The 14518-nt window shown below is 34.8% G+C and overlaps 1 pseudogene; it reads right to left on the bottom strand.

Moving 5' to 3' along the window:
• Positions 1–7878: 7878 nt before the first annotated feature.
• Positions 7879–8798, bottom strand: LOC148164298 (olfactory receptor 2AK2-like; annotated as a pseudogene).
• Between the last annotated feature and the right edge of the window lie 5720 nt (positions 8799–14518).

Below are 14518 nucleotides of genomic sequence, written 5' to 3'. Positions count from 1 at the left end.
CCCTGCTCAGCAGGGCGTCTGCTTCTCTCTCCCTCTGCTCCCCATCCCCCCCATTCATGCTCTCTCTCTCTCTCTCAATTAAATAAACAAAACTTTTTAAAAATTGCATTTCATTGTATAAAACATTTAGAATTCATTTCTGCTGAGATAATCGCCTCATATAAAGTTCATTCTTCCAGAATATTTTACTTCAAATGAAGTATGGATCAAGGAATGAAAGATGGATCTGCAAAATTAGATACAAAAAATGATTTTCTGGGCTAAACTTGGGTGGTAAAATTAGAAATTCCCAACATTTTCTTGTTTTAATATATTTTTAATAAAATTGCATTATTTGGTGATCACATATATGACAGAGTTATCTAGAATGAACCAACCACATGTATTCTCTTTAAAAAAATAACATTTATTTTTTAAGTAATCTCTACACCCAATGTGGGGTTTGAACTCATGACTCTGAGGGCCAGAGCTGGGTGCTCTACCAACTGAGGCAGCCAGACACCCTCAACTACAGTCTTACGCTATTTAGGGGTGCCTGGGTTGCTCAGTTGGTTAAGCTTCTGCCTTTGGCTCAGGTCATGATCCCAGGGTCCTGGAATTGAGCCTCTTGTCAGGCTCCCTGCTCAGCAGGGAGTCTATTTCGTCCTCTCCCTCTGCCACTTCCCCACCATGCTCTCTCTCTCTCAAATAAATAAACAAAATAATTAAGCTATTTAATGTGACACTGATGCAAAGAAGCAGGAAAATAAATTTAAAAAGAAAGGCTTTGCCATCTATAATGTGAAACACATTTTAGGAACTATTATCATACAATGAATTTGTAAGATAACTGTTTTTTGTTTGTTTTGTTTGTTTGTTTATAACTGAGACAATGATCAAGTGGGATTTATTCCTAAGTTGCAAGGGTGGTTCAACATTCACAAATCAACAACATGATATATCACGTTAATCAAAGAAAGGATGAGAAACATGTGATCCCTTCAATAGATGCAGAAAAAGCGTTTGACAAAGTACAACATCCACACACGATAAAAACCTTCAAAGAAGTAGGTTTAGAGGGAACCTTCCTCAACACAAGAAAGATCATATATAAAAAACCCTCAGCTACTATCCACAATGGGGAAAAAACAAGAGATTATCCTCTACAGTCACAAGATAGTGATGTACACTCTCATAATTATTATTTCACATAGTAGTTGAATTAGCCACAGCTAACAACAAAAAGAAATAAAAGCCATCCAAATTGGTAAAGAAGTCAAACTTTCACTATTTGCAGATGACGTGATATTCTATGTAGAAGCCTAAAGACTCCACCAAAAAATAGCTAGAACTGATACAGGAATTTGGGAAAGTTGCAGGATACAAAATCAGTGCACACAAATCTGTTGCACTTCCATACACCAATAATGAAGCAGCTTAGAGAGAAATCAAGGAATTGATCCCATTTATACTTGCACCGAAAATAGTAAGATATCTAGGATTCAATCTAATCAAAGATGTGAAAGACCTGTACTCTGAAAACTATAAAACACTGATTAAATAAATTGAAGTGAATACAATGAAATGGAAAGACATTCCATGCTCATGGATTGGAAGAACAAATATAAAAATGGCTATATTACCCAAAGCAGTCTATACATGTAATGCAATACCTTTCAAAATACCACCGCATTTTTCAGAGAGATAGAACAAACAATCCTAAAATGTGTATGGAACCACAAAAGACCCTGAATATCCAAACACAGCCTTGCAGAAGTAAAGCAAACTGGAGGCATCACAATTCTGGACTTCAAGTTATACTTCAAAGCTGTAGTGATCAAAACATAACGGTACTGGCACAAAAATAGACACAAAGATCAATGGAGCAAAATAAAAATCTCAGAAATAAACACATAACTATATGGTCAATTAATCTTTGACAAAGTAAGAAAGGATATCCAATAGAAAAAAGACAGTTTCTTCAACAAATGGTGTTGGGAAAACTGGAGAGCATCATGCAGAAGAATGAAATTGGGCCACTTTCTCATACCATACACAAAAGTTATTTCAAAATAGCATAAACATCTAGGACTAAATATGAGACATGAAACCATTAAAATCCTAGAAGAGAACATAAGAAATACCTCTTTGACCTCAGCCATAGCAACTTCTTACTAGAAATGACTCCTTGGGCAAGGGAAATAAAAGCAAAAATAAACTATTGAGGCTTCATCAGATTAAAAATCTACTGCACAGCAAAGGAAACAATCAACAAAATTAAAAGGCAGTATATGGATTGGGAGAAGATATTTGCAAAGGATAATTTCTTTTTTTTTTTTAAAGATTTTATTTATTTATTCGACAGAGAGAGAGAGAGAGCACAAGTAGTCAGACTGGCAGGCAGATGGAGAGGGAGAAGCAAGGCTCTCCACTGAGCAGGGAGCCGGTCGCGGGGCCTGACCCCAGGACCGCCGGATCATGAACTGAGCCGAAGGCAGCTGCTTAACCGACTGAGCCACCCAGGCGCCCCTGGAAATGATAATTTCTGAGCAAGGGTTAGTATACAAAATATGTAAGGAAGTTATAAAACTCAACACACAGGAAATGAATAATCAAATCTAAAAACGGGCAGAAGATATAAACAGACATTTTTCCAAAGTATCAATACAGATTGCAAATAGACACAAGAAGATGTTCAAAATCACTCATCATCAGGGAAATACGAATCAAAATTAAAGTGAGGTATCACCTCACATGTGTCAGAATGGCTAAAATAAACAACACAAGAAACAACAGGTGTTGGAGAGGTTGTGGATAAAGGGTAACCTTCCTGTACTGTTGGTGGGAATGCAAACTGATGCAGCCACTATGGAAAACCAATATGGAGGTTCCTCAAAAAGTAAAAATAGAAGTACCTTATGATTGAGCAATTGTACTACTAGGTATTTATGCAAAAGGATACAAAAATACTAATTGAAAGAATACATGCCACCCCGTTGTTTATATCAGCATTTTCTACAGCCAAATTATGGAAAGGGCCCAAATGTCCATTGACTGATGAATGAATAAAGAAGATGTGGTGTACATATACAATGGACTCCTACTTAGCCATAAAAAAGAAGTAAATCTTGTCATTTGCAATGATGTGGATGGAGCTAGAGAGTATAATACTAAGTGAAGTAAGTCTGTCAAAGAAAGACAAATACCATATGATTTCACTCATTTGTGGGACTTAAAAAACAAAACAAACAAGCATAAAGAGAAAAAGAGAGAGAGAGAGAGAGAGAGAGAGAAAGAGGCAAAACAGGAAACAGACTCTTAACTATAGATAATAAGCTGATGGTTACCAAAGTGTAGGTGGGTTAGGGGATGGGTGAAAGAGTTGATGGGGATTAAGGAGTGCAATTTTTGTGATGAACACCAGATGTTGTATGGAAGTGCTGAATCACTGAATTGTATACTTGAAACTAATATTACACTGTATGTTAGGTAACTGGAATTAAAATAAAAACTTAAAAAACAGTATATGTTTATTGTATTTGAAGAAAAAAATGTTCATGTTCACCAACAGGTAATAGATTGTAAAAAATTAAATAAATTAAATTAATAAATAGAAAGCATATATGGAGCCTACAGGGCAAATCGTTAAAAATTTTAAGTTGCTGAAAGTAGAAACTAACAATTGGACATAAAATAACATATTAAGAGGAGTGATGTATTCTATAGATAAAAATTTGTGAGTAATCAGCATGCAAAATACTAAAATACTGCAAGATTGTATATTTCTTTTGATGTTATGACCTAATGACAGGGTTGAGAACATATTACCTAAAATATGGCACATTGTCTTATTGAATGTTTCAGGCTGAAAGAATATGGAAATGTCAGGTACAAGAAGGACAGACTTACCTTCCCCCGAAGGAAGGCATAGTCCTTCCTGTGAAAGGTACCCTCCCTACACATGAAAGGAAGGAACACCTTATCTACAAGACTGCAGGACACTTAGCGTAATCTATACCTGCTAGGTTTCCCCAAGTGTTCTACATTTAGCTTCCATCCCTTTTTGTCCTGTCCCATTTCCCACGACTCACCCCTCCCTCTTTATAAAATCGAATATAAAATCACTTAAGTCTAACCATATCTATACTTCTTCATTTCCTTATGAAAGCTCCTGTGTCCTACAAATGCTTACTAAATATGTGTATTATTTCTTTTGTCAATTCATCTTTTGTTACAGTGACCCCAGCTGACAATTTAGAAGAGTAAAAAAAGATATTCATCCTCTCCTACACAGACTTATTTTTTTCTGCTTGATACTGAGTGTAATTTAAATTTAAAAGCCAACTCAGGGGTGCCTGGGTGGCTCGGTCGGTTAAGCATCTGCCTTCAGATCATGTCATGATCCCAGGGTCCTGGGATAGAGTCCTGCATTGGTTCAGTAGGGAGCCTGCTTCTCCCTCTGCCTGCTACTGCCCCTGCTTGTGCGCTCACTCTCTCATGCTCTCTCTCTTTCTCTCAAGAAGATAAATAAAATCTTTAAAATAAGAAAAATAAAAGCAAAATCAATGAACATTTTATATAAAACAGTTCACATGCATAAGAAATTTCAAGCAAGGTAGATGTTTGAAATTAAATAGTATTTAGATCCATTCCGTTTTTTAAATTTAATTTAATTTTATTATGTTATGTTAGTCACCATACGATACATCATTAGTTTTTGATGTAGTGAACCATGATTCATTGTTTTCATATAACACCCAGTGCTCCCTGCAGTATGTGCCCTCCTTAATACCCATCCCCCGACCCCCTCCCCTCTAGAACCCTCAGTTTGTTTCTCAGAGTCCATAGCCTCTCATGGTTCATCTCTCCCTCTGATTTCATCCCCTTCATTTTTCCCTTCCTTCTCCTAATGTCCTCCGTGCTATTCCTTATGTTTCACAAATAAGTGAAACCATATGATAATTGTCTTTCTCTGCTTGACTTATTTCACTTAGCGTAATGTCCTCCAGTCCCTTCCATGTTGATGCAGAAGTTGGGTATTCATCCTTTCTGACAGCTGAGTCATATCCCATTGTATATATGGACCACATCTCCTTTATCCATTCATCTGTTGAAGGGCATCTCGGCTCTTCCTAAGTAATTAGATCCATTCAATTTTTAAGAATTAAAATGACCAATCTGAATTTTGGAGATGTTGACCATTGAGATAACATATATTTCTCTTACAAACGTAAGTTGTTACAACCACTTTAGAAACAACTTGGCATGATTCCAAACCCATGACCTTTTTCATATCATATAAACCAACAATTCCAGTCATATATGCATGCCCAATATAAGTTATCGTCCATGGGAAACAGGGGATATATGCATCAATATTCACACGTGCGCCATATAATAGCACAAAACTGAAAGTTACCTATCTTACATCAACCAAAATATAAACAGATATTCGATAAAATTATAAAAGAGAATTTTATCTAACAGTAAAAAAGTATAGTCTACAGTTACATTCAAGTCTATTAATATAGCAAAATAATGTCAAATGAAGTTCTAAAAAAGATCACCTATAGCATAAGACAATTTTATAGAGTTCAAGGCCCCAGTGGTAAACATTCCATACTTGTCCTTGAATATATACTTGATAATACTATAACATAGCAAGACAGTGACGGCCCCGGACTTCAGAACGAGGGGGGAAGCGTGAGGACCGAACAGAAGCTCTGAAGAGCTCTAAGCATTCCTAGAACATGTAACAGTGTGACCATTCTTGGATGGGTGGTGGACTTACAGGGGCACATGACGTTGTAAACAAATACTCTGTAGTAAGAAAAAATACTTATGGACCACATAACGTAACTTATTTTGAACCAAGAATTAGCAGTCCTAACAAAATTAAAATTCTTGTAAAATGTATTAACAACAGACACACAGTTGATTTCAATGTGTCTTTATAATATTTCACAAGAATATATATTTTAAATTTAGCATCAAACCATTGTCTTACTTACTCAAACCCTTAAGCACCAGGAAGTTTTATATTTGATTAGAATATTTGATATTAATACTACAGTTTAATTTTTTGTTAGTTAAACATATACCTTACCTATAACCAAACAATTTTATTCCCAGGAAGATACTAAAAGAATTGAGTGTATATTTCCACGAGAAAAGTTTTGTGTAGGGACAGTTATAACATTTTTTATTCATAATAGCTGAAAATATCAAATGATCCAATGAAGGCAATAGTAATATATTGTACAACGAATTCAACTCAGCAATAAAAAAACAAGAGCATTATTGCTTGTGTTACTTAGGTATATTGCTTCTGTGAACAGTGAGAAAAAGAAGGTGGAATCACAGAGAAGTTATTGTTTGATTATATTAATTAGTGTTTCCATTTAATGTTGATGGGAGTCAGAAAATTGACCACTGTACAGTTGAAGTGCTAATAGTGAAGGAGCACTAAGGAAGTGGGTGATGGAAATGTTGCTCTTATGGTTTTCTTCAACAGTAATCATGATGATTTCTTACTTCCAGTTGTTGATTCCAAGGTCTTAGCCCAATTCTCTGCTTTTCTTTTTTAAAAAGATTTTATCTTTAAGTAATCTCTATACCCAGTTGGGGTTAACATTCACAACCCAGAGTTGAGGGGTCCCATGTCTCCGACCGAGCCAGGCAGGTGCCCCCCAATTCTCTGCTTTTCTGATTATGTCACATTTCACATCATATCTCACCATAAGTCTCAAATGTCTGCTTTCCACTAATCTCCAGAGACTGGCCAGTTCTTGCTACTCTACCATTACCACTGTTATCCAAGGCAGTATCTTGTAACAACTGTGCTACCGGAATGGACACCTAATTGCGAAATTCAGTTGTCTCTAGAAGCACAGCAATACTTGCCACCTTTCTTGCACTAAAACCCAAATCCTTACAATGGCCAAACTAACATTTCAAATCCAGTCTCCATTATCTTTACTCATTTCCTACAATTTCTGCCTTTTTTTCATTGGCTTTGATTTTAAACCCTTATTTTCATTTACTTGCCATGCTTGTTTACTCTTCCAAGATATTTTCATTGGCTTCTTCCTACACCTGGACATTCCTAATGTGATATCCTTATGAATTATTAACTCATTTCAGTTCAATTTTTGACCAAATATCATTCTCATGGTTGCCCTTACATTGGACTGTTTTACATAAAACTGCAAAACTCTCTGGCTTTCCCTATGCCAATTTTTAGCTTTTTTCCCAGTAATTATTACTGGTTGATATACTCCAGATTTTCCAAGTCTATTTTACTTTATTTTATTATTTTATTTTTTATTATATTATGTATTAATTTTATGTCCACTGCACTGGAATGTAAACTTAATGAGATCAGAGAATTTTGTCCGTTCTCATCTTTGTTTACTGCCGTATCACCAGTTCTACACACTGGTGCAACACACATAGTTAAAACCTTAAACCAATTGTTGAGTGAATGCAGGAATGAGTGAACTATTTATACTGAAATATATTACAGTTTTTTATAGCATTATGTTCTTGAATAGAATATATTTCCTATTCATTACATTCAGATCTTAAGGAGGATGTTACAAAATATGTTTTGAGATGCAAACATTGAGTTGACAGTTGAAATATATTCCTAGAAGCCAAATAATGTTGACAATAACCCCATTTTTTCCCCCAGATTTCAGTTTGGAAAACCATGTAGTTTCAATAACTATGAGTGAGACACTCTAGAGCCAGCAGAAATCAAGATATTTATCAATTTTTTCCAAAAATATTCCTTAGAGTTTACATATTCCAAAACAGTATTTTAGGCAAAGTGATCTATGTGGGTCAGTCTCAATCAATAAGGATTTCCCAAAGTGACTTTTCCTATACAAATATCCATTATACCAACAGTCTTCTCATGGCCCCAATAACTTCTTTATTCCTCAGGCTGTAGATAAATGGGTTCAGAAGAGGTGTGATGATGGTGTAAAAGACCGCCACTGCCTTACCCTGTTCTGGGGAATGCCAGGAGTGTGGCCTTGTGTAGGTGGAGAGTCCAGTCACATAGAACAGGCTTGCCACAGTCAGGTGAGAGAAACAAGTGGAGACAGCCTTTGTCTGTCCTTTACCTGAGCTCATCTGGAACACCACAGTAAGTACACGGGCATAGGATGCTAGAATGGCCATGAATGGTAGCAACAGAATAATAAGCCCACTCAGGAGGATTGTATGCTCATACTGGGAAGTATCCTGACACACAAGTGGTAGTAGAGATGGAACTTCACAGAAAAAGTGGTTAACAATCCGAGACCTACAAAATGAAAGTTGAAATACATACAATGCATGTACTAAAGCATTGATAGAACGACTGGCCCATGCGCATGTGACCATGAATGAACAGATCTTCTTGTTCATGAGTACAGGATAGCGTAAAGGGTGACAGATGGCTACATATCGATCATAGGACATGAAACCAAGGAGAAAGGCTTCAGTTCCACCAAGGGCCAAGAATACAATTGCCTGAATCTCACAGCCTAAAAATGTAATGGTCTTACTGTTTGTCAGGAAGTTAGTGGTCATCCTGGGCACTGTGGTAGAGATATACACCATGTCGATAAAGGAGAGCTGACTGAGTAGAAAGTGCATTGGAGTGTGGAGTCTGGTGTCTAACTGAATGAGAAGGACCAGTATGAAATTCCCCATCAGAGCCACTGAAAAGAGAATTACAATGACAACAAAGAGGAAGTGTCCATTTGACCGTATTGGAAAGGACCAGAAAGTATAAAATCTGTTTCTACACTTTGATTTCCCATCTACATAGTTTAAATGGAAACATCAGAGCAGGTCACATCCCTAGATTCCATGGCAGACCTTTAAGAGAAAAGAAAATGATTATTATTACATGCCTTTTATTGCCTCCATACCATTTTCCCAGCCAAGTGAATTATCCAGAGCATACACTTCTTTTATTTTTTTCTTTAAATGAGGGGAAAACAAAATTATCTCATTACATAACGTTCAGAGAGTAAGTCCTGTATGATCAGAGCTTAGTCAAAATCTTTACACACTGGGCGCCTGGGTGGATCAGTTGGTTAAGCGACTGCCTTCGGCTCAGGTCATGATCCTGGAGTCCCGGGATCGAGTCCCACAGCGGGCTTCCTGCTCAGCAGGGAGTCAGCTTCTTCTCCCTCTGACCCTCTTCCCTCTCGTGCTTTCTATCTCTCATTCTCTCTCTCTCTCTCTCAAATAAATAAATAAAATCTTTAAAAAAAATCTTTACACACTACACACCTTTTAGAGAATCTATGGTTTCTCAATTAATTTCCCTTAGCCCTCACTTTTTTCTTTTAATCATCAGATGTATTAATCCTAATCAATTCCCCAATTAATTTATGACAGAATTAAAAGTACTTTTAATTTCTATGTAGTTTTTTTAAATATATGTTTCCTTATTTTCTTTTCTTTTGGATAAGTACAGAATTCTGAGGTCTTTGCTAAGCATATACAAGATTCTTTATTCAACATTCCTTCCATCTCTGATTCCAAGATAATACCGTGATGAACCACTGAATGCTGTAAAAACATCTCCATAATGTTAAATCACTCAACTTTAGTCTATAACAGCTATAACATATTATAAATACAAAAAAATTCAATAATTACACAACACTTAGGCCTTTTTAAAGCATATACAAGGTTATCTAATCAGGTTCTTTGCCTATTCTGATTCTAAAAGAAAATACTATGCTAAGTATTAAAAACATTGAATGCTGTAAAAAACCTTTCCATAAAATTCAAGAAGTGAATTTTAAGCTATTCAACCTGTAATGGTTTATAAATAAAAAATATTTTACCTGAATGATGAGGAAAATGTGCTAAAATAATGCAGAGATTAGAAACCACTAAAAGACATCATGCATCTTCTCTCCCCAAAAGAAAATCCCTTACATCCAGAATCCTCCTCCACATCCAGAAGTATTTTCTACATACAGTTAAAATTCCCCGTGAGGGGTTCAATTCACTTTATTTTCTTTATTTAAATTCAATTAGCCAACATATAGTACATCATTAGTTTCAGATAAGGACTGAGTGCTTTTATGATATTATGTTCACTAATGTAATTTAAAAATTACAATTCCCAATCCTAAATAACTCTGGTGCATTAAGCAATGGCTTGGAAATTCAATATGTGCAAAGCAATTAATAATTACACTATCTTAAATTGTGTTGAATCCAAAACCAGAACCTTTGGCAAGAGAGAAGTATCAATATTAAAATTTAGATTTATCATGGTAGATTTGAGAACAAATTAAACATGAGATCCATAAACTGAAAGTCAAAAATTTATACCTAAAAATATTTATCAAATTCACAATTATATTTGTAGTTATTCTCATCATAATAATACTTCTGATTTTTATCATAGTTGACATGTATTTCCAAATTATTATTCTCCAACTCTCCCTGGATATTAAATTATACTTTATTAAAATCTTTAATGTCCATTTATTTAAGGCAAAAATGTCAGCTAAATCATATCAGCAGATAGAAACTGAAGAAATGAGTAGCAATGAAAGCCAAGCATATAGAAACTATGTTATCTCCTTCATATTTTTAGGCAGTAATAAGGTAAATGTCAAAATGAAATTATTAATACAAACCAGGATTTGTTTGAAGCCATACAATTTACGTAATACTTTATTGTAATAGAACTGCATAAAATTCTCACCATTTATTTTTATTTTCTGAAATCCTGTACGTATTTTACACACTTTTATTATTTCAAAAATATTGTTGGAAATTGCAAAATGTTAAGCTTTAAATAAGAAAGAATACACATGTTCACTATCCCAATCAAGAATACAAGGATATTCCAGGGTCATGCTCTCTTAAGTAGGAGATACGCACTGCTATCAAACTCGGGTCGTATCTCACTGTGGAGGTCACTCCACCCCCTTTGTCCTTGTAAACCTGTGATGATTCAAATTTAATATGAGCAAACAAATCTCAAATACTTACCTCTATGTTCTTTTTACAGATCATTTAAGAAATATGTTAATTGCATAGCCATCTCAGAAATAGTCCCAATTGAAAATATGCACACGTATGTAAGAGTATTCACGCCACATGATCATCAAAATGAAATGTATTTCCTTAAATAGATGTCTGAGACCAATTGCAAGTTTTCTTTTTTAAATGTAAGTTGCATTAAACTCATCAAGGCCCTGTAATTTCTTTTGACTTACTTCAGAGGACTCAGAAGAGTAAACACCCATTTGATGTGTATGATTGTTACTGTGAAGACTTCTTTCACCAAACCATGCCTATGAATCTAAAGAAAAAGATGTTAATGTAAAATACTGTTTTCTTCTAGATGATAACACATATCAATTGTCTTTAATTTTATAAAACAAGTAATCTAAATGCCATTTCCTTTTGAGACATATAGCCCCTTATATACAGCTGTATCTCATTCTTCTAGAGTTTTATTCTTAAAATAAAACATTGAAAAAAGAATGAAAGATATATCTGTAATAGGCACCCGGGTGGCTCAGATGGTTAAGCATCTGCCTTCAGCTCAGGTCATGATCCCAGTTTCCTGGGATCGAGTCACGCATCGGGTTCCCTGCTCCTTGGGAACCTGCTTCTCCCTCTGCCTCTCTCTCTCTGCCTCTCATGAATAAATAAATAAAATCTTAAACAAAAACATATATCTGCAATAGTACATATAGAAAGAATCCTAACAATCTACATGAGGGTAGTAATTACAAAGTTGCAGCCATTCCTTCTTTAATAAAAACTTTAATAAACTTACAGTATTTCCTGATCATATATATATTTATGGAGGCAGAACCACGTATATTCTAAATAATAAAGCTATTGAATGTGGCATATCTGCATAATAAAAAAAAGATTCCAAGAGAAATGCAAAAATGTTTGTCTCTAAGTTGAGACACATTTTACAAAATGTTAATGTACTATGAGTGTTTAAGTTTATTGGTGATGTGTTTGCCTTTGAAAATAACTCTTCAATCATTTAGCATAATACAATCAGTGGAAAATATAATTTAAAGATACGCATTCATTATCTTCTTATATAAGATTTTTAACCTTTTAAGGCAAATGGGCTGACTGCCTAATCATGTTGGAGACTCATATTTTGTTTCCAACAGCCCTTTTGGGAAAACTTGGTCTCCAGTCCACAATTAAGCACATTATATACATCGCAGCTGATGCTTTTTTAGAGCTGATGTCAGTGTTCCAAAAGAAAATAAAATTGAGTTCCAGGCAAAAGCTCAAATATTTTTGCTGAAATGAAAATAAATCACCAGATTTATCTGATAGGGTTTCAAGAACTATTATTTCACTGTACTTTACCTTTAAAATATTCGTATGAATTTGGTGTCCACATAATAACCAACTGATATATAGTTTATTTTTGTGTACACATTAGGTAAGAATTTCTGAGGAATTTTATGACACAAGGGATGTCTAGTTAAGCAGAGCATTTTCTTTGATATAGCAATCTGATGAATATTAACATGGTTATGAAAGTAAGACTCAGGTTTCCAAAATTCCAAAAGGAGTAAATTGTGTCCAAGCTCACAGAGAGTAATTTAATTATTATTATTATTATTATTATTATCATTTAATTTACTTATTTAACAGAGATAGCAGGAGAGGGATCACAAGCAGGGGGAGCGTGAGAGGGAGAAGCAGTCTCAGGGAGCCCTATGCTGAGCTCAATCCCAGGACACTGGGATCAGGATCCCAGTCTAGGCAGATCCTCAACAACTGAGCCACCCAGGCACCCCTGAGAGTAATTTAAATAATAGCATGGTGTTCACCTTATCTTTCTCTATAGCAATATTTATTTTATTATTTCATTAATAGAAATTAAAATGAGGTTGGAATTTAACCTTTCGACCTCCTAGTTTTATTGGATGCAATATGGCAAACCCTTGTGCTCAGATATAATAAAAAAGAAAAGAAAAGAGTTTGTGATAACTTGAAAGTCAAGCTAATGTAGTTTAGGGTTCAAAGAAAACATACACAGCCCTACTTTACCCTTTCCTTATTTTAAATGTAAGATTTTCAGTGAGTTATTTTTAAAATGAGGGCATATCTTCTATCCTCATTTCCCCCAATTATTTTTGCATGTAAAATTTTGTTGAGAATATTGACCCTTACTTCCCTATAAAATAACTTAGTTGTGGAAAGGCTTTCTCCACAAAGAAAATGTCCACAACAAATCATTTCATCTGCCCTCAGAGGAAAAAATAGGAATTATGTAATTCAGATCTCAGATTTTAAATAAAGTTTGAGTCTCATAAGTAATCAACACTTACATGAAGGTTAGTCATTGGTGGAAATAATTTAAGACTGTCATGGGACAAAACTATAATTTTAGTAACCTGATAAGTACAGTCTTGGGTACTTACCTTTAGAAAAAATATGTTCAATTAAGATACAACCTTTGAAGGGCTTTTGCAAGAGAGAAGCCCTAAAGCTGACTTCTTTACTACCTTCAAGATAATTCAACATCTAAATTTAGGTCTAATTTTCTTAGTAATGGTGGTATTTTTTACTTTTATTATTTGCACTTGACATTGTTTGAGAAAAATATTTTAAGTGTATTTTAACCAACAAAAGTAAATTACTTCTGATAGTTAATAATAGGTCAGAATCCCCTTCGAACAAAACAAAACAACAAAACCTCCTTGTGTTATAAAAATGTGTGTATGCCCTTAGTTTTCCAACATTTAGCAAGAGAATCAAAGTGGAATGTGGTGATAGAATGGAGCTAGGGGAGAATGGCTTACTTTCATAAATAGGATAATCAGAATTGCTGTTTGTTTTCTTTATTCTGAAGTTTACTCCTAGTTTTCTATTGTGAATGGTGATGGTACATAGAGCTGAGGATGATTCGGGGTACTTAAATTAGTAAATACAGGCAACTAATGTCATGTTATGTTAACTAATTGGATTTACTGGTTTTATTTATTTATTTATTTATTTATTTATTTATTTATTTATTTATTATATGGTTTTATTTAAAATTTAGGTAGTAGTCGCTATCTAACATAAATGAAAAGAGGAATATTCTAGAGCAGTTGATATCAGGGAGCACGGAATTTTATACTTTTACAGGTTCTTGCAGTATTTTGGAAATGGCACCTACAGACTTTATTCAGTCTTCCTTTATTTTAAATTCCATTTTTTAATTTAAATTCAATTAGCCAACATATAGTACATCATTCATTTCAGATGTAGTGTTCAATAATTCATCAGTTGCCTGTAACACCCAGTGCTCATCACATCATGTGCCTTCCTTAATGCCCATCATTCAGTTGCCCCATTCCCCCAACCACCTCTGCTCCCGCAACCCTCAGTTTGTTTCTCAGAGTCACGAATCTCTCAGGATTTGTCTCCCTCTCTGATTTCTTCCCATTCGGTGTACCCTCCCTTCCCTTTCAATCCTCTGCACTATTCCTTATGTTCCACAGATGAGTGAAACCATATGATAATTGTCTTTATC

Source organism: Eumetopias jubatus, unplaced genomic scaffold, assembly GCF_037043125.1.
Source record: "Eumetopias jubatus isolate StellerSeaLion01/CBP00866 unplaced genomic scaffold, mEumJub1_p1.0 scaffold_5, whole genome shotgun sequence".
Classification (NCBI taxonomy): domain Eukaryota; kingdom Metazoa; phylum Chordata; class Mammalia; order Carnivora; family Otariidae; genus Eumetopias; species Eumetopias jubatus.
The sequence above is the reverse complement of the archived record's forward strand: the minus strand, read 5'-3'. Positions and strand labels throughout refer to the sequence as shown.